The sequence below is a fragment of the Sus scrofa genome, chromosome 3 (assembly GCF_054392235.1).
Source record: "Sus scrofa isolate SSC_HxYL_T2T_F1_AM1 chromosome 3, Sscrofa_HxYL_maternal_Yorkshire_Landrace_v2.0, whole genome shotgun sequence".
Lineage (NCBI taxonomy): Eukaryota > Metazoa > Chordata > Mammalia > Artiodactyla > Suidae > Sus > Sus scrofa.
Window position 1 is genome coordinate 67,805,857 of NC_139385.1, and position 21,825 is coordinate 67,827,681.

At 45.1% G+C, this 21,825-nt stretch overlaps 1 protein-coding gene across 3 annotated transcripts in view; it reads right to left on the minus strand.

The window, feature by feature from the left end:
* Positions 1 to 21,825, minus strand: part of CNGA3 (cyclic nucleotide gated channel subunit alpha 3) — a 79,192-nt gene that overhangs the window by 30,870 nt on the left and 26,497 nt on the right. The window contains exon 1 of one of the 3 annotated variants that reach the window (XM_085018714.1): positions 19,564 to 19,637. The exons of the other annotated variants lie outside the window; for them this stretch is intronic. The gene's annotated coding sequence lies outside the window, so the exon portion shown is untranslated. Of the gene's footprint in view, positions 1 to 19,563; positions 19,638 to 21,825 lie in introns of those variants that run through there. 3 annotated transcript variants of the gene reach the window in all.

The window sequence follows — 21,825 nt, forward strand, 5'->3', positions numbered from 1 at the left end:
CTTTCCCTCCTTTGTATATGCTGCTGGCCAAGATCTGCTCGAAGCTGTGTGCTGAACCAGCAAATGACCAAATGAGTGACCAAGTGGATGTAAGAAAGCTAAACCCAGAGTTCCCGTTGTGGCGCAGTGGAAATGAATCTGACTAGTATCCATGAGGATGCAGGTTCAATCCTTGACCTCGCTCAGTGGGTTAAGGATCCAGCATTGCTGTGAGCTGGGGTGTAGGTTGCAGACACGGCTCAAATCCTGTGTTGCTATGGCTGTGGAGTAGGCCGGCAGCTGTAGCTCTGACTGGACCCCTAGCCTGGGAACTTCTATATGCAGCGGGTGTGGCCCTAAAAAGCCAAAAAAAAAAAAAAAAAAAAAAAAACCTAAAACCCTCATGATTCTCTTTGATGATGCAATGTCCCTCTTGACTCTAGTCTCTTATGCACTTTATTCTTAGCTTTTAAGTTAGCACATGTTTTAGTAGCTCCCTCAAATCTTGTTTGCAAACAAAGCATAAAGAGAACATATATGTACAACTGAATCTCTTTGTTTTATAGAAATTATCACAAACTTGTAAGTCAGCTATACTTCAATAAAACTTTTTTAAATAGCATAAAAAGCCTAAATACTTGACATTTATAAAAACTTTATAACATAATGTTAATCCCAATACACATTTCATCTAATTTAATCCTCACAATAAACTTAGCAGATATTTACAAAGATTTTCTCCATTTAAAGCTGGCTGAATTGAAACTCAGTGATGGCAAAGAAATAGATTTAAAAAAAACCCTGCTGATGGCATGATTCTGGTGTTAGAAATCTGACCCTGAGTACTGTCCCTTTGGCAAACTTTGGAAGGTGTTCCTCTGATTGATAGGAAAAGAGAGCTTATGTGAGTGCCCGGCTGGTGTGATGGAGGCAAAGACAGGCCAGTTGTATGAGTTCTGACCAAAACCTTCCAGGAGGAAGATGAAGTCTGAGGACAGTTTCTCTGAAACAAATGCGCACAGGTTCCCTTGAGCACTGGCTTAAGTGTGTGAGAAGTCAGTAGAGACCACTCCAGAGAAAGATGGCAATTTCCAAAAATAGCCCAGTGACTCATTCCAGGACTAAATTAATTTCATATCAAAGGAAGGTCGATGCAAAGAGCTCAGAGCACTGCATCAAATACCCAACATGGATCCGGTCCCTGCTCAAAATGAGTTACTCAGGGAGGGGCAGCTATGGCTCAGATGGTCCCTGTTAATCTCCAATGTCTGATAGTTTAAGATTTATTTTATTTTTTTCTACCTATTCTATTCTATTCTATTCTATTCTATTCTATTCTATTCTATTCTATTCTATTTTTCTTTTTAAGGCTGCACCCACGGCATATGGAAGTTTCCAGGCTAGGGGTCGAATTGGAGCTGCAGCTGCCAGCCTGTGCCACGGCCACAGCCACAGCCACACGGGATCCAAGCCATGTCTGTGACCCACACCACAGCTCACGTTAATTCTGGATCCCTGACGCACTGAGGGGGGCCAGGGATTGAATCTGAATCCTCATGGATACTAGTTGGATTCCTTTCCGCTGTGACACAATGGGAACTTCTAAGTCTACCATTTTAAATTTTATAATTTTCTCAATAGGTAAAAAATCATTTTGCTTTTTAAAACCTGTATTCATTTATGTAAGTTAGGAAGTTTCTGGCTGACCACAGGAGATACAAAAGAAACATTAGACAAGGTCTGTTCTCAAGGATCTAAAGTCTAGTGGGACAGATGATGGATACCAGAGGGTCCTGCAGGTGGTGTCAAGGGGTTTGGGCTCTACTCTGAGCCCAGCAGGGATGTGGTTAGATGTGTAAAGGCCACTTGGGCTACATTGGGGTGGATATATTCAAGGAACACAAGAAGGTGTGATGTGAGCCCCCAAATGCTGCAGGATCTCAGGGGAGAGAGAACAGTTGCCTGAACTAGGTTTGTGGTGGGAAATGAAATAATTCAAAAACTAGCAAATGGGTGGACCCACAGGACATGGTGAGAGGTCAAGTATAAGGGGCGAGGAAGAGGGAGTCATGCTGCCATGAAGGTTGGACTGGGTTGGGAACTGGAGGAGGAGCAGGTCCAAGGAAGAGAATGGTTCCAGTTTGAGATGTCTGTGGAATCTCTGAAGTAAATATATGAAATAAGAGTCTCCCATCAAAAGAAATACCCCAATTTGAAATCATCCAACCAGTGCATTTTTACTGAGCACTTACTGTGTGCCAGGCACTATGCTAAGAGCTAGGGTTTTATCACCAAATAATATGAAGCTTTGTCCTCAAGGACCTTACAGTCTGGTGGGATCAAGACCAAGTTTGAAAGACGTTTTGGCACTCGATTGAAAATCCCTCAAATTACTCTTCTTTGTATCGAACAGAGAAAAAGTTCATTGCCTCCGGTCTGTGCTGCTTCCCTCAGCCTCCTCAGCTGTCCCCTCCACCCTGGGCACAAACTCCGGCCCCAGGTGCCACCAGATGGAGGCAGCATTTCTGGCCCTATCATAGACCTGTCATTGTGGAGGCTCTGATACGCAAGGCACAGAGTGGGTGCTTGCATAATATTGCCTCCTTTAATCCTCACAATGGCCTCCCCTTCCCTTCTTCTTTCAGTGAAGAAATTTGAACAGTGAGCAGTCCCCGGTATGGCTTTGCATCCTGAACCAGGGTTGACAGAGATCTGTGTGACTCCAGAGCCTGATCATGTGAAGTCAGTGGGTAGAAAAGAACTGGCATGGAGTTCTTGTCATGGCTCAGCAGTAATGAACCCGACTAGTATCCATGAGGACGCAGGTTCAACTCCTGGCCTTGCTCAGTGGGTTAAGGATCTGGCATTGCCATGAGCTGTGGTATAGGGCTCGATCCCGCTTTGCTGTGGTTGTGGTGTAGGCTGGCAACTGTAGCTCCAATTCAACCCTGAGCCTGGGAACTTCCCTATGCCATGGGTGCAATCCTAAAAAGATTAAAAAAAAAAAAAAAAGAAAGAAAGAAAAAAGGAAGTGGAAAAGAAAAGAAAAGAACTGGCATGGCTTTGGCCTGAGCACTAGGGTTTCCAGCCTGGGGCATGCTTAGGGTTGGGGTAAGGGTTAGGGGGACCCCAGTTCCAGCCATTGCTCATGAGACCAAGGGCATGTGACCACCCAGAACTCTGCTCCCTGCTCTAGACTATGATATGGGTGCCCAGAACCCCCCCCCATTCTCTACCCAGGAGACTGTGGACTAGCTCTACAGCCTTCCTGGGCCTCTTCCCAGGTCCATCTTCCCACGAGGTCATTGTGGGGGTGGGGGGTGCAGGAGGAGCTGCTTGTGAGGGATGAGTGAATGGACCTTGGAGGTGTGGACACAGTATCCCCACGCACATGTGAAAAGCCCCCTGTGACATGGGGTGTACCCAGGGCTAGGAAGAGAAGGAGGCAGGCCATGGATGGGGGACAGAAAGCAAATTTCATCAGGCCCCCATGTTCTGAGGCTGAACTCAAAGGGGCTGGGAAGACCCAATTTGCACCTGGCCTCCAGGCCACTGTGAAAGTGATTTGTCAAGCTAGGAGGACAGGGCATGTGTGGTTTAGCAGTGTGCTAGCGTGGTCCCTGTAATGGCCATCTTTAGCCCTCTGCCTCACGTCCTGCCTGCCCATCTGTCAGTCTAGCTGTTGCTATGGTAACCAGAAGACGTCACCTTCTTCCCTGGGGCTTCCCATCCCCCAGGGAACACCTACTAGGACCATGGCAGCCATTTTGACTCATGTGCAAACACAGAAGTGCTTGAGGACTAACCCCCATTGGGTAGCCCTTGACTAACAGAACCTGGAACCATGGGTAAATACTTCCCTCAGGAAGATAATTCAAAGGTATGTTAGGAAAAGTCCTAGAAAAATCAAACCAGTTGCCCAGAGTGCTGATCAGTTTGACAGTATACATTGGGGGTGGTTTTCCCTTCTGCCCTTGTTTTCTTTGCCAAAACCCCTTTTCTTGATTTTTTTTTTTTCTTTTTAGGGCTACACCTGCAGCATATGGAAATTCCCATGCTAGGGGTCCAATTGGAGCTACAGCTGCCAGCCTGCATCACAGCCACAGCAATGTCAGATCCAAGTCACGTCTTTGACCTACACCATAGCTCACATCAATGCTGGATCCTTAACCTACTGAGCAAGGCCAGGGATCAAACCCATATCCTCAAGGATGCTAACTGGGCTCTTAGCTAGCTGAGCCATGACAGGAACTCCCCAAATGCTTTTTCTTCCTTGGAACCACTCCCCAGAAAACCCTGCCTGCTGACCTGCCCTGGCTTAAAGTTCTGTTTTGTGTGTGTGTGTGTTTTGTTTGTTTGTTTCTTGGGAAGAGGGGATTAGCTCAGCTGAGATTGTTTTTTTTTCTGTTTTTTAGTTACTAGACATGGTAAGTGGGCCCTGTGCAGTCTCAACCAGGCCCCTCAAGGGTTACAATTGATCTAATTCCTTTTATTTTTTCATTTTTTTTCTATGACCTTTATCTAGGAGAATGACATTGGGTAGGAGAGAGCAAAATGCAAATGAAAGGAAAAGTTTAGTTTAAGATAAATCATAAGATCCCCCCCACCAACTGTTTCATAAACGTCATAATGGTTATCTTTAAAATAATTTAAAAAAATCAGGATCCAAATAGGGTCTATATGTTCTGACGGGTTGATACATTTCATTGATTTTTTTTTGAATCTAAAGTTTCTGTGCATTTCTCTTCTTTTTATGCAAGAAACATAATTGTGTCATAGAGTTCCCCACAATATGGATTTTTGCCATTTCCCAGTTTTACACTGTTTCCTCTAAATGGGCAGTTGTACTCAGGGCTTGGCCAAATTTGAGTTCCATCATTTTTTGCAAGTTTTTTGGGGTGATTTTAAGCAGCCATTGCTGAATACTGACTGGATCTATTGGTTCATGAGACATTGCAAATGGGTGATATTCTCTCATTTCTTCAACACCAGCTGAAATATCCTAAAAAAGAATTTTTTTTTTTTTGTCTTTTGTCTTTTCAGGGCTGCACCCACAGCATATGGAGGTTCCCAGGCTAGGGGTCTAATCAGAGCTACAGCTGCCGGCCTACACCACAGCCACAGCAATGCCAGATCCAAGCTGCGTCTGCGACCCACACCACAGCTCATTGGCAATGCCAGATCCTTAACCCACTGAGCGAGGCCCGGGATCAAACCCGCAACCTCATGGTTCCTAGTCGGATTCGTTTCCTTTGCGCCATTATGGGAACTCCCAAAAAAGAAAATTTGAAATTTTCTTATTATTTGGCTGCTCAGTGGTCCAGCTCATATAGGAAAGGCAGGATAAACACTTAATTCTTTCCCTTTATTGACCAGCTTTTAAGCCATTTCATCCTAAGTGATTCCCCAACTGTCCCGAGTGTTTTCACAACTCTTGGCCCCACAAACCCTAGGAGGACTCACAAATGAAATAATGAAATTATAATCAATGATTCTGAGCTTCTGTTGAAAAGGAAAAATGCCATCTAGCCAGGGCCCCCTAAGTCTGAGGCACTTGCATATCCATTACTCTTTTATCTTCAGGAAGCCCAAGAGGTAATAGTGATGATGATTTTGCAGATGAGGAAATGCAGGCTAAGGTCTGTCTGACCCTGAGGTCTGGGTTGTGGTTTGTTTTGTTTTGTTTATCATGCCCACCGCAGGAAATTGGAAGGGCACAAATGTAACTTTAATTTTCAAGCATCCTACTAACTACAAGGGTGACCTTGATGTCAATCCCAAGTGCGAGAGGTCTGTGAGCATCTCCAGATGAATATGTGTTTTCTAGGGGAATTAAGAACACACCATTTCAGACAGTTCTCATTTTCTTTACAACATCACTAAACCAAACAGGTTTTCTTCCCACCGGCACACTTGCTGACTCTATCGATGTCCCAGTCATTGCACCTGGCTCTGAGGATTTTGAAGATGAAGAAGGCGGGTCCCTGTCTTTGAAAGCACAAAATCAAACACGGGGAAGCAGGCACGTCAGCACCAGGGGGAGGAAAGAGAGATGGTGAGATAGAGACAGAAGCCAGATGAAGAGCAATGTGGATGGGAGACCCTGAGGTCTGAGCAGGCTCCTCACAGGAGGAGCAATCACAATCATTATTTTATGTTATTCAGCATTTACCATGTGTTAGCCATTGTGCTGTACACCTGTAAGGATTTGACTGTCTTCTGTGCTCTGGAGCGTATCTTTACCTCTCTATGCTCTTCTTGGCCTGGATCCCTAAGGAGGCAGGGATCTACCCAGATCACCTGCATTCCAGTTATGCTTGTACTCTTCTCATTCCTTTATTTTTTTAATTATATTTTTAGTATTTATTTATTTGCTTTTTAGGGCCACACCTTCGGCACATGAAGGTTTCCAGGCTAGGGGTCAAATCGGAGCTGTAGCTGCCACCCTACACCATAGCCATGACGACTTGAGATCCAAGCTGTGTTTGGGACCTACACCACAGCTCACAGCAACGCCAGATCCTTAACCCACTGAGCAAAGCCAGGGATGGGACCCATATCCTCATGGATCCTAGTTGCATTCATTTCTGCTGAGCCACAATGGGAACTCCTCATTCCTTTATTAACTCCAAAAGCCTCAAAGGCAATAATTGCTTCCTTTTACTTAAAAAAAAAAATTGTCCTTTAAAACACTCAGCATGTACACATGGTAGGTAACAAAAAGTGAGAGGCATCATTGGAGGAGGAACAGGTGAGTAACTGTAATGATGACACTGATGATGACAATGGTATATTGGAAGCAGGAGACAGATGAGTCCCATGCTGAGCATCTGTCATCTATTCCCTTGGGACAGATAATTTCAGAATAAAAGCTGCATCTTGCTAGGATAAAACAGAGACCACCCATTTCTCATTCTTGAGGTCAAGGAGACCTCAGGAAATATACACTCCCAGAAAGGCTGCTCAGGGGTCTGAGAAAGGAGGGGCACCAGACCACAGCACATCCTGCCAACTTCTCAGAGACCCTTGTGCTAGAATCCATCCTGATATAAGATGGGCGAGCACTCGGGGGAGGGCCCTGAGCCAGGCCAATGCCATGTAAAGCAAAGTGATGGGTCAGAGGAAGCCCAGAAGGACTGTCCCCATACAAGTCATTTAAAGGACCTCCATAGCACATGTTGCCCTCTTCCTCTCTTGCTCTTTCTCTCTCCCTCTCTGCCTATGCCTGTGCTTTCGCTACACCTGTCTTCTCTCTCTTCTGTCTTTAAATAAACTTTTATTTGTCTCACTGAGGCCCTCAGTCTCTCTGCCAAGTTTTTTCTCCAAAGGCACAAAATTTTGGGGACCATCAAATGGTTAGGGTTCAGCATTCCCACCCAACAGCCACCCGACAACATATTTACTGAGCATTTGCTCTGCCTGGTACTGTTCTGAGAACGTTAAAAGTGTGTTAACTCATTTGATTCTCACAAGGCTCCTGGGAATGAGTCACACCAAGCATTTCCATCCTACTTAAAAAGAGATGGAGGGGTACCCGTTGTGGCTCAGCTGGTTAAGAACCTGATGAGTATCCATAAAGATGCAGGTTCGATCCCTGGCCTTGCTCAGTGGGTTAAGGATCTGGTGTTGCTGCAAACTTCAGTGTAGGTCACAGATGCAGCTTAGATCCCATGTTGCTGTAGCTGTGGTATAAGCTGGCAGCTGCCACTCTGATTCAACCCCTAGCCTGGGAACTTCCATATGCTGCAGCTGTGGCAGTGAAATAAATAAATAAACAAAAACATAAAATAAATTTTAAAAAATGGATGGGAATTTATGAGGGAGAGAGCGAGTAAGTAACAAAGGAGGTCAAAACACATAAAACCCTTTCTTCTAAATTGAAATGTGCTTCTAGAAAAAAAAGACTTGGTCCCCACATTTAATGACTAAATTTCCAAAAAAATATTGTCCATGTTCTGCCCTCCTTTTTTTTTTTTTTTTTTTTTTAGCTATGGCCTAAACATGAAAACAAGTCCTGGTTCAATTTGTATCATTTGAAACATAATCATTTTCCAAACCCTGAAAGTAGCTCATCAATACAGATGCCCTCACTAATTATAAAAGAAATGCAAATCAAAACTACAGTGAGGTACCATCTCACACTAGTCAGAATGGCCATCATTAACAAGTCAACAAATACCAAATATTGGAGAGGGTGTGGAGAAAAGGGAGCCCTCCTGCACAGTTCATGGGAATGTAAATTGGTAAAACCACTACGGAAAACAGTATGGAGGTTCCTCAGAAAACAAAATGTAGAACTACCATATGACCCAGCAATCCCACTCCTGGGCATATATCCAGACAAAACTTTCCTTGAAAAAGACACATGCACCCATATGTTCATTGCAACACAATTCACAATAGTCAAGGCATGGAAACAACCTAAATGTCCATCAACAGATAAAAGGATTAAGAAGATGTGGTACATATACACAATGGAATACAACTCAGTCATAAAAAAGAACAAAATAATGCCATTTGTAGCAACATGGATGGAACTAGAGACTCTCTTATTAAGTGAAATAAGTCAGAAAGAGAATGACAAATACCACACGATATCACATATCTGGAATCTAATATATGGCACAAATGAGCCTATCTACAGAAAAGAAACAAACTCATGGACTTGGAGAACAGACTTGCGGTTGCCAAGGGGGAGGGAGTGGGATGGACTGGGAGTTTGGGGTTAGTAGATGCAAACTATTGCCTTTGGAATGGATAAGCAATGAGGTCCTGCTGTATAGCACAGGGAAATATATGTAGTTACTTGTGACGGAGCACGATGGAGGATAACGTGAGAAAAAGAATGTGTATATATGTGCAACTGGGTCACTTTTCTGTACAGCAGAACCTGACAGAACATTGAAAATCAACTATAATAAAACATTTTAAAAATAAAAAATGATACAAAAAATAGAGAGGTCCCTGCAGCCCAGTGTGATGCCAGTCTAACCCACTGCAGGACTTTCTGAATTAACATTGTCCTGGGTTATAACGGCAGCTGACAGGTCCAATTAGTGGGGTACTAACTCTGGACACAAAGCCATGCCAATCAAATGGAAAGTGCATCAGAAAACAGCCTGAGGTCTTGGTGGATGGGCACCCTTGGCCCACATGAGATGGACCACTTTTACCACTTAGGGTCTTTGATCTTCTCAGAAGTAATCTCTCTCTGGGTTTCATCCATTTTAATCCTCCACCACTCAATTTTTTCCACATTGCTCGAGGCAAAAGCACTCAGCAAATTCTCAGTAAGTGTGAGGTTGGACGGGCTCCCTTTGTCAAATTAAACTCCAGAGATAACTCCATAGCTCCCACAAGGTCTACATGTAGAGTAGAACTTTTGTCTCAAGCACACTTCTAATGGGCCTTTCCCTCCCCACCCCCCCGCCCCCACCTTCAACTTCAGGGCAGAAGGGAACATCTCCAATGCCAAGCCACTGAAGCACTTTAAGACCTGGGAATCCTGGACAGAACAAACACAAGGGCCAGAACAGACATGACTCCACTGAGCTAATGAGGAGGGCTGTGTGTTTTCAAGCAGCCCCCTGAGTAAAATACCTTTTGTTTGAGATGAACAACATTGGAGAGACAATACAGGAGGTCAAGGGCACTGCACTGAAAGGAGAACTATACTCCTTTCTCAGCTTTGCCTCCAACTTGGCACTTTAGTTTCTTCATCCAACGATGGACACAGACTTATTGCAGATGAAATCTTCCACAGGAACCAAATGCACAAAACATTCATTTGTAGTATTTAATTTAAACATATTTGATAATTTTTATAAAGACAACTAGTGGGACATAAGTTAATTTTGACCATGATATCCAGTAGAGTAAAGTTTGGTATGGAACAGATGTCAACCAATGCTCTCTTTGTGGATTGGATTTTGTTTTGTTTGTTTGTTTGTTTGGTTGGTTTTTTAGGGCTACATCTATGGCATATGGAAGTTCCTAGGCTAGGGGTCAAGTCAGAACTGCAGCTGCCAGTCTACGCCACAGCCACAGCAACTCGGGATCCAAGCCACATCTTTGACCCACACCACAGCTCACAGCAAAGCTGGATCCTTAACCCACTGAACGAGGCCAGGGAATGAACCTGCATCCACATGGATACTAGTTGGGGTTGTTACCACTGAGCCACAACGGGAACTTCAGATTGGGGGATTTTAATATTTAAATATACATCTAAAAAAGCCTTAAAGTGCATACAGAATACCTTAGGAACCCTGTGGAATAGAGTTGAAGTCAAGACCTAGTTGTTTAATTTAAAGGTCTTTCCATTCCAGAAGTTCTAAGATGGGACAAAACTCTACAGTATGAATACTGTACCTGAGGGTCCTCTCCTACTTTATATGAATGTGCTCCTCTGTGGAGGAAGTAAAAAATATTCCAGAGGTTCAAAAACGAAAAGGGAAAAAAAGTATGGAATGTGAATATTCGTTGGACATGGTATAAGTATTAACAGCTTGAATATCAGAACTTATATGAGGGGGCATTTGGAAAATTATATTACATACAAAGAGATTCAACAAATACTAACAAACCAAACCTAGCTTCATATGAAAAGGACTTTATACTGTGAGCATGTGATATCTATCCTAGGAATACAAAATTGATTTATTATCCTAAATCAATCCACATAATACACGCTATTAGTAGAATAAAGGGTAAAAACCACATGATCATCTTAATGGAAGCGAGAAAAGCATCTGACAAAATCTAACATCTTTTCATGTTGAAAGCAATCAATAAACTAGGACTAGAAGGAAATTTCCTCAACCTGATTAAAGGTGTCCATGAAAAGCCACAGCTAACATCATACTTCATTGTGAGAGACTGAATGCCTTCCCCCTAAGATCAGGAATAAGACAAAGACGTCCATTCTTACTATCTCTGTGCAACAGAGTTTGGCTAGCCAGAGCCATTAGGCAAGAGAAATAAATAAAGGCATTATACTGGAAAAGAAGAAGTAAACTATTTCTGCTTATAGATGACATGACCTGGTAAAGAGAAAGTTACAAGGAATCCATTAAAAACCTAATAAAATTAATAATTGAGTTTAATAGTATTGCAGGATACAAGATCAGCATAGAAAAATCAGTTGTGTTTCTATACACTAGCAATAAATAACGAGAAAATGAAATTAAGAAAACAGTCTCATGGAAGTTCCCATTGCAGCTCAGCAATAACGAGCCCAACTAGTATCCATGAGGATGTGGGTTTGATCCCTGGCCTCGCTGACTGGGTTAAAGGATCTGGCACTGCCTTGAGCTGTGCTGTAAGTCACAGATGTGGCTCAGATCCAGAGTTGCAGTGGCTGTGGTGTAGGCCTGCAGCTGCAGCTCTGATGTGACCCGTAGCCTGGGGGAACTTCCATATGCTGTGGGTGAGGCTTCCAAACAAACAAAAAAACTATTTTTAAAAAAAGTCTCATTTTTAGTACCAGTAAAAATAATAAAATACTTAGGAATCAATTTAACCAAGGAAATGAAAGACTTGTACACTGAAAAATATAAAAATTGTTGAAAGATGTTAAAAACATAAGTAAATGGAAAGATATCTCCTGCTCAGAGATTAGAAGAATTACTAGGTAAGATGGCAATACTTTCCAAACTGATCTAGGGATTCAATACAATCCTTTTCAAATCCCTTCTGAAATTTTTGCAGAAATTGTCAGGCTGATCCTAAAATTTACATGGAGATTCAAGGGACCCAGAATAGCTGAAACAAACTTGATAAAGAAGACGAAAGTTGTAGAACTCTCATTGTCTGACTTCAAAACCTATTACAAAGTGACAGTAATCAATACAGAGTGGTACTGGTATAAAGATAGATATATAGATGAATGGAATAGAACTGAGAGTCCAGAAATATACGTCTATAGCCAACCAGTTTTCACAAGGGTGCCAAGATAACTCACTTGCAGAAAAACAAATGTCGCTGGGATAACTGGACATCCACGTAAAAAAGAATATACACCGAACACAAAAATTAACTCAAAATGGACCATAGACTTAATTCTTTTTTTTTTTTTTTTGTCTTTTTGTCTTTTTGTTGTTGTTGTTGTTGTTGTTGTTGTTGCTATTTCTTGGGCCGCTCCCACGGCATATGGAGGTTCCCAGGCTAGGGGTCGAATCGGAGCTGTAGCCACCGGCCTACTCCAGAGCCACAGCAACGCGGGATCCGAGCCGCGTCTGCAACCTACGCCACAGCTCACGGCAACGCCGGATCGTTAACCCACTGAGCAAGGGCAGGGACCGAACCCGCAACCTCATGGTTCCTAGTCGGATTCGTTAACCACTGCGCCACGACGGGAACTCCCATAGACTTAATTCTAAGGGCAAAAACTATAAAATTCCTAGAAGAAAACATAGGAGTAAATCTACATGACCTTGGGTTTTGCAATGGTTTCTTAGATTTGATTGAAAAACATGAAGTGAATAAAGAAAAAATTGATTGGACTTCACCCCCCCAAATTTTTTGTTTTGCAAAAAAAACCCCAAAAAACCCTCTGTGCATCAAATGACACCATCAAAAAAGTAAAAAGGCAGCCCACAGAATAGAAAAAAAACTTGAGACTATGTGTTGGTAAGGGAGTGTCTCCAGAATATATAAAAAACTATAACAACTCAATAACAAAAAGAGAAATGACTCAATTAAATAATGAGTAAAGGATTTGAATAGACATTTCTCTGAAGGAAAAAAACAAATGGTCAACAAGCACACAAAAAGATATTTAATGTATTTAGTCATGGGGAAATGCAAGTCAAAATCATGATGAGATACCACCCACACTGCCTACACTGGCTGTAATTAAACAAACAAACAAACAAAAACAGACAATGACAGGTGTTGGTGAAGGTGTGGAGAAACTGGAATCCTCATACACTGCTGGTGGGAATGTAAATGGTACAACCACTCTGGAAAAGAGTTGGGCAGTTCTGCAAAATGCTAAAAATAGAATCACCATATAACCCAACAATTCCACCCCTAAGCATATACCTAACTAATGAAAACTTATGTCCATACAACAACTTATATTTCTTTCTTTTTCTTTCTTCTTTCTTTTCTATCTTTTTTTGCCACACCCATGGCATGTGGAAGTTCCTGGGCCAGGGAACAAACTGCACCACAGTTGCAAATCTGAGCCACTGCTGCAGCAATTCCTGATCCTTAACCTGATGCCCCTCAAGAGAACTTCCAATCATTTATATTTCAATGTTCACAGCAACATAATTTTTTTTTTTTGTCTTTTTGCTATCTCTTGGGCCGCTCCCGCGGCATATGGAGGTTCCCAGGCTAGGGGTTGAATCAGAGCTGTAGCCACCGGCCTACGCCAGAGCCACAGCAACGAGGGATCCGAGCCGCGTCTGCGACCTACACCACAGCTCACGGCAACGCCGGATCGTTAACCCACTGAGCAAGGGCAGGGACCAAACCCGCAACCTCATGGTTCCTAGTCGGATTCGTTAACCACTGCGCCACGACGGGAACTCCCAGCAACATAATTTATAATAGCCGCAAAGTGGAAACAACCTAAATGTCCATCAACTGATAACCAGATAAACAAAACGTGGTATATCCAGATAATAAGATGTTATTCAGACGGAATGATATTGGCAATTAAAAAGGGTAAAGTACTAACACCTGCTACAACATGGTGAACCTTGAAAACTTTATGCTGAGAATCCAGATACAAAAGGCCACATATTGCATAATTCCTTTATATGAAATGTCCAGAGTAGGCAAATCCATAGAAACAGAAAATAGATTAGTGGCCGCCAGGGACAAGGATGGGGAGGGGAGTCAGAAAAGAAAATGTCTGATAGTGGGTGCAGGGTTGCTTTTTGGAATGTTGAAAAGTTTAAACATTATATTGAGGTGATGGCTGCACAGCTGTGAATATACTAAAAATCACCAAAGTGGACGTACCTGTTGTAGCTCAGAAGGTTAAAAATATGACTAGTATCCATGAGGATGCAGATTCAATCCCTGGCCTCGCTCAGATTCAGTGGGTTAAGGGTCCAGGCGTTGCTGTGCTGTGGCGTACGTAGGACAGCGTCAATTAGACCCCTAGCCCGGAACGTCCATATGCCGCAGGTTTAGTCATTAAAAGACAAAATGTATACTTTAGATGACTTTCATTGCATGTGAATTATATCTAAAAAAAAAGAAGTAATGTTAACTTTTATTTTAATTTTTGTTTTTTAGGGCTGTACCTGTGGCTATGGAAATTCTCAGGATAGGGATTGAATTGGAGCTGCAGTTGTCAGCCTACACCACAGCCACAGCAACACCAGACCCTTAACCCGCTGAGTGAGGCCAGGGATCAAATTCCCATACTCATGGATACTAGTCAGGTTCGAAACCTGATGAGCCCCAATGAGAACACTCAAGAAGTAATGTTGAATTTTAAATCAAAACACTTTAAAATGCAAAACTCACAATATTTGTTATAAGGAACTCACAAAACATAAATGTATTAAAGAGGAGAAATGGCAAAATATCACATTAATAATAATAAAAATGATAATGATCATGTTTTGGAGAGTTTATACGATGCTAGGCACTGCTCCCCATGTATCAACTTATTTAATCCTCACAATAACCCTATGAAGTAAATACCACTATTATCTCTATACATGAGCAAACTGATATACAGAGTTCGTGCAGCCAGGACTGCAGCAGACGATCTAATTGTAGAGCCCGTAAGCACAATTCCCTGCCTCTCAAGAAGAAAGGCCAGTTTCTGGGAACAGAGGTACCAAAATTTCCTCTACCCGTCTAAGAAATGTACAAAAGTGTAGCTCAAGTCCTAGACCACGAGCATGTGTCCAGTTGTGCTCAGAACTGAGCTTCCAGGTTGATGAAGGGGAATGGAGGTCAGAATCTCAGTTCTCCCTTTTCCGTGGGGGCTGGACAAACCCAGGAATGCCATTGCACCAAGAGAGGACGAATGAGTCTGGAGAGTTGGGTTTTGTTTCCCAAGGAAGACTCTGGCTGTGAGATGGAGTTCTCACTCTTCTGAACACTGTGCATTTTTATAACACTAGCAAAAGGAAGCTCGCACACACCAGCTGTGGATTTTCAGTTCCTGCCTGAGAAGAAAAGCTAACACTGTTCCCCAGACAGGAAGAGATTTGGGGTGAAAGAGGATATACTGAAATTGTAACAAAGTTATCAATTATGTTACTCAACCACCAGACAGAGGCTTGCCTCATGCCTAGAAAGTGTCTTGGTCTTCCTTAAAGATGACTCAGAATTAATGGCACCCTGGTTTCCTCAGCTTTTAGTGCACTCAGTTTTTAAATGACGATGTTGCAATAAGATTCAGCTGCTCTGCTTGAGATTCCAAGATGAAACTGCTTTCTAAAAGTTGCTAGAGTTGGAGCACCCAGATATCTGTAGCCAGCCCTTTAGATGCGCTCCCCAGAATTGAATTTGCTCCCCCATCTCCCAACACACACACACACACACACACACACACACACACACACACACACACAGAGCAGAGTCAATAGCCCCAGGCAAAGGACCTCCCTTCCTTCCTCAAGGACATTTTTCACCAAGCCTAGTTTCAGGCACAGGAAGCAAAGTGTTGTTGTTTTTTTCCTGTAATTAACTTTTGGGATATGAGTATAAAAACAATAAATGTATTATAGGAAATAAGATGGTCATATCCAACTTTTGGCACTTGTCATGCCAGGCACTCCAATTGCTTCATTTACTCCTCCCAACAATTCAATGAGGCAGATATTATAAACACTGCCGATTTATACACGGAGAATTGGAGACACAGACTTGTTCAGAGTCACCCAGTGGCAGGCCTGGGGAACAGCAGCCTATTTGGGTTTAATCCCTACACTGCGTTATTATAATACAAGGTGGAATGTGTAAAGTTCCTCAAAGACAGACAGAACAACTGCTCTGGGGATCAGATGAGGTCCAGGGTACGGGCCCTGGAAGGGTGCACTATAAACAGGGAAGAGCTTTCACTGGTACAAAACTGTTTGAAATGGCACTGTCCCAGCTGCTCCCAAATGTGCTCTTCCTCCCCCTGTCCCATCCTGGTTAATGCCCCGTGAGTGACACCCAGAGCCAAGTGATCACCCAGCCACCACTGGGCATAAGCTTCCCCTGATCCTCTTAGTTACACCACCTGCCATATACCCCCTCTGTTGCCTTCCACTCATCCACTCACTAATTCAGAAAAGGGACTGAGCCCTAACCACGTGCCAGGGCTCTGCCAGGTAATGGGGGTGTGACAGTGAACAAGCCAGAGGCAGATCTTGGTCTCCTTGAGTTCTGCTCGCAGCTTTGTGCAGGCCCTTGTTCTCCTCGCCAGGGCAGTTGAAACAATTCCCTTTGCTCATCTTCCACATTTAGACTCACCTCTACACTCCACCCAAGGCCTGGCACTCAGGAGATGCTCAGTGAGTATGAAACAAAAGAATGAATGAATCATATACACTAACACCAGGGGCTTCCTACATGGTAGTTCCAACCACGTCACTCTGAAACTTTCAGAGGTTGTCTATCTTCTCCAGCATGTGGTCTTAGCCTGACATTCAAGATTTTATTTATTTATTTTTTGTAACCTGGATCATAGCAGCCTAAAAGGGATGCTCATTTAAACCAAATTATTTACTCTTTCCTTACGGGGGGCATGAACTTCCTCACCCCACCTATTGGCAGAGATTAATCACCATATCTCCCCTGTGCTGGCTGTATTTCTCAGTTCCCCTTCCAGGCCAGCTGGAGGCTGCATGACAGGCTCTGGCCAGCAGACTCCCCCAGGGTGCAGGGTGCCCCCAATGCCTCAGAACCCCAGGCATTGCATAAGCCATGGGCTCAGTCACTGAGATGTTCTTGGGTCTACATGTTACCACAACAGGACCCATCCTCACCTGAGTAAACTCCCGTTTTTGTTCCTGCTAGTCCCTCTTCCCAGAGAGATATCTTCCCACACAATCACCAGTTGAAATTCCTTAGTTTCAACTTCAACATAACCTTTCCTGGGAATCTGTCATTCCACCTCTCTCTACTCTCAGGGCACTGTTATCACCTCTACTGTAGCCCAGAGTGGAGGCCATCTCTACAGTGCAATGTCCAGAGGCCAAGGACTGTGTTTCTTTAGTTAATTCTGTCTCCCCCAGGGCTTAGCCTTGAGAGTTGTACTCAGGAGTAGTCAGAGTGCAACTGATGTGAATTAGGTCAAAGGGAAAATTATTTACCCCAGCCTCAGTGTAGCAACTGGGGGATGGAGATAAAAGCTTGACCCATCCCAACCTGGAGGCTTCAGGGATTAGCAAGGATTATAAAGGGTTTCAGGTGACAGGCTGGCTGGGCAGTATGGGGGTGGGGTGAAGTGGGCCCTTGGCACAGAATCTGATCATTGCCACCCCTCCCTCAAAACCTCAGGAAACCTGCAGCCTGTGCAAGATCTGGAGGAGCTACTGAAGAGCCTTTGCAGCCTCCAACTGTTTACCTCCTGGGTACCACGGTGATGGGAGATTGGTCACCATGGCAACCCCATTGTTAACCAAAGGCAGCTACTGAATGAGGACAGAAAAGGCATAAACACAGGCGCATCAAAGGCAAGAGGCACACAGGGTCCTGGCCAAAGTCCCACCTAAAGCGATCGAGATCTTGTGCTGACCAGTCATTCATCAAGAGAGCCACCAGTCACCCTCTGCTGGCATCTGGCGCCTGGCGTGCCCCATTTACCACTGAGCAGAGGCGGAAGAGGAAAGGTGCCTGTGCGTGGGTATTCACGTGAAGTAAGGGAAGTTTCTGTCTTCCCCTCCACACTCCCTCCCCGCCAAAGGAGTTCCCATCATTTCAGTGAAATCCTAACTAGTTTCCCTGATCCAGCAGAATTTTCAAGAATCCAAGACTTTGGCGTACCTAGCTTAGAGAGCGGCTGTGACAGCCGTCATCTCCCTTCTCCCCGCCCGACTTGCCATCGCCCCTTCCAGGGATTTCTCACTCAGGGAGTACATGACCCCATGTCTCGTACCATGATATCATTGCTCATTTTTATGAATGAAAGTGTGCGTGTGCGCGCGATCGCGTAGTGAAGAATGGGGGTGGGGGGCACGTCCATAGAGACAGGGGTCTGGGCTGAACATTCCAAGATAGAGCCCAAACCCAGGTAGGGGGGCCGATGCCCCCAAGGTTTGGTCTGAGGTACCAGGGACGGCGCCCACCCCAGCTTCGCCCCTCTGGAAGATTTCGTGAGGAGCGTCCACCGCCCCGGGGTTGCGCGGTTTCCAGGGGTCGCGCTGGTGGAACAGCAAGCCGGGAGAGCTCTGAGCAAGCAAATTGCGTGTCCCCGGCACAGCGTCCACTACCTGAGAGTCCCAGAAGCGGGCTCTGGGTTCTCTCTGCTCTTGCCCCCCAAACCTTGGCCACATGCCACGTCTAACTAGAGATGCCCATTTCAGAATGGCAAAGTTTAAAGTCTCAACAACAGCATAAAGTAGGGCAGCTGTGAATTGGGGAGTTACACGAGAGCAAAATGAATCGGCCCTTGTATCCCTACCGTCATCTAGCCCTTGCCCAGGAAGGCAAGAGGGCGAGGGGTGGCAAGTCCCTTTGGGGTGTCGGGAGCAGGGGTGGGGGCTAAGCTGGGGAGAAAGGCCAGAGGATGAGGACAGAGAGCCGGTGTGATTATCTGGTTAGGGGATTGCAAAGGATCAGAGGGGCCCCAGGGGCCCCTGCCCGGGGCCCACGCCCCTTCTCTCGCTCCTGAGCACTAAGGCTGAGCATCCAAAATCGCAGATGATGATTTTTACCATAATAAAAAAAAAAAAAAGAGTGCTCACTCCCCAAGAGAATTTTTAATTCTTTGCCTCCTCCTTAGCCCACTTGTCTCTTTGGATCCTCAAGGCTGAGTAGGGTCCGGTGGGGGCAGGTCCCTCTTCCCCGACCCCTGCCCTGGTTCCCCTCGGCTCCTGCTCCCTCCCAGCGGTGGACACAACTTCCCCACACTCTGCGGGTACTTGGGGAGACTCTGCGCAGGACCCCGACATGGAGCCCGGGGAACCAGGGGGCCGGGAGCCTCCTCCCAGAGGAGCGGTTACGGAGGCACAGAGCGCGGCCTCCGGGTACAGGCTATCTTGGGAGGTGTCCCCAGGGTAGCGCCGCGGTTGGACATCCTTGAACTGAACGAGCCCAGCCTGTCTCCTGCCTCGACGGCTCAGTCCGATTCGGCCCAGCGCAGCTGCGGGACGTGAGTATAAGTGGGTGCGATAGATTTAGGAGGCGCAGGGGGTGGCTTCTAGTCCTTTGATCCCGGCTGGAGGGGCGTACGTGTGTGCCGGGGGTGGGAGCAGATGCCAGAGCTGGCTCTTGTTTCTGCTTTCCTTTCCTGCCGTTTCAGCACCCGGGGCTGCGGACAGCGCCGCGCCCGCTCTGGGGCTCTGCCACCCACTCCTCTGCGCGGACTTCTTTAATCCACCTCCTGTCTGGCGTCTGCGTCCCCCGCGCACCCCCCAGGGCCCCAAGAACGACCAACTCAAGAGCCCCTAAAATCCTTACCCTTCCAAAGTTTGGGCTCTCTGTGGCGCGCCTGTGTCTTGAAGAGCGTCTCCTCCTCACTCCTTCCCGGTTCTGGGCAGCAGCTCTGGCCTCGCTCCCTCCCACAGGCTCCGGCCCCAGGACCCTCCTCTGCGGGGCGGCGGAAGGAGCTGGCTGCCTCCCTCTCTCTGGGAGTCAGGTGAGGCTCTGGAGCCTCAAAGGCGGTCCCGGAAGAGACAGAAGCCACACGTTTGTATCACCATGCCCTCCAAAGGAAGAGGGGCAAACCAGGAGCAAGCAAGCAAGCAGGAAAGTCCGTTTTTCAACTCTGGACTCTATCCTGCCCTGAGGAACAGCCTCCTTGGACTCTTTGCTGGCGTGTTTTTATCAGTAGTGTAATCCGTACTGCATGAGGACACAGCACAGACCTGGGAGTTTAAAGGTGGGACTATATATCCCCTTAAACAATTGCAGGTGGAGGGTTTTAGAAACAAATGTGCCTTAGGGATATTGTGATTCTCTTTGCAGAATTTCTGTTCCCTTTTATCATACCAGACAACACCAGGTTCCCTGAACCAAAAATTAAAAGTCATCAATCCAGCTATTATTCACTGGCCTCTATGGAAACCAAAGGAACTTAAAATAACTTTATTTAACTGAAGTCTCTATATTTCTCCAAACTCATTTTCTCCTATATATTTAAGGATACACACACACCTCAAGAATAAAGACCTCATCTCACTTGCCTTCTGCGCTCTGGTTCTGGATGGAAGGAAAAGGTCCCTGGAGGAATCCAGCCTTTTTTTCAGGACAAGAAGCCTCTTGGGTTCCAGATTCCCATGAGTCTCACTCTTATGGGAAGAGACTCTGAAGGAGTAGATGCCCCAGCAGATTGAAAACCAGAGGCCTCTCTGAGGACTTTCATATCAAATTTTCTACTCATGGAGCAGAGAGTCTTTAGAAGACTTGAGTTTTCTTCTTTTTTTTGGTCTTTCTGCCTTTTCTAGGGCCACTCCTGCAGCATATGGAGGTTCCCAGGCTAGGGGTCTAATCGGAGCTGTAGCCGCCAGCCTATGCCAGAGCCACAGCAACACCGAATCCGAGCCAAGGTCTGAAACCTACACCACAGCTCACGGCAATGCTGGATCCTTAACCCACTGAGCAAGGCCAGGATTTTAACCCATAACCTCATTGTTTCTAGTCAGATTCGTTAGCCACTGAGCCACAACGGGAACTCCCTAGAAGACTTGAGTTTTCAAGTTCATGCAACACCTGAAGGGAGAGATGAAGTTTACACTATTCACTGGAGAGATAATTAGAGTGGCACACACTCACCCCTCCCGCGTGAACACACTTTTATTTTAAAGAAGGGAAGTAAGGCCTAGGAAAAAAGTTCGCTGAAGAAAAATCGGATGAAGTGTTCCGATTCAAAGGGTTCTGGTTCTGGTAAAGCAAAGGAATGAAAGTGGTGAATCAACAAAAAGTTGAGGCCATAGAAGTTGGAGGAGAGGAAAGTTCTTATCATTTGGGTTCCTGAAAGAAACCCGAAGTGAATTTAACACAAGAGAAAATATAATTCATGAGACCATGAATTTATGAGACCTTTCGTTTCCTTAATTCAGGGAGTCTCCAACATATGTCGATTATCCTGTGCAATTTTTACTTGCTGGGAAATGCTGTATTTCCTCTAATCCCCATAATTTACAAGTTAAAGCTGTTTCCTGCAGGCTTGTCCTCAAGGAAGATAGGAAGCAGGTGGTTATTGTCTGTTGCCCAGAAACATTTCAGAGCTTCTAAAGAATCTCAAATGCTGATTTTGGAGAAAGTAGTAGTTAACAAGAGACAATTTCAAGGCATAATACTAAAAATGAAAAATCCACTTGGACTTTGTTTTTGAAATGCAGACTGTCTCTGAGAGGAAAAAGAAGACCTTATAAGGTTCACTGTGAAATGGAGGTGTGCACTGAATCTGATGAAGTAAAGCCTCTTTTTAGGACCTAGCATATAACTGGCCTGCAGGAAACTATGTGGGTACTTCTTCTACCACTGAAGAACTTACGGCACCTGAAAGGTGGAGGCAGATGAGCTGAGATTGGAAACAAGCACAAAGAGACCAGAGAAGGTGTATCTGTGAATTTGCCTGAAAGGCGTCTGGCAGCAAGATCCTGGGCTTCCAGGATGGAGGGTCCAGGTATGGCCAAAGACACACCGAAGTGGGTGGCCTTTGGGTACCTGTCCTATTGCTTAAGCTTCATCTGAGGTACAACCAGCTGTGTAGGGCAC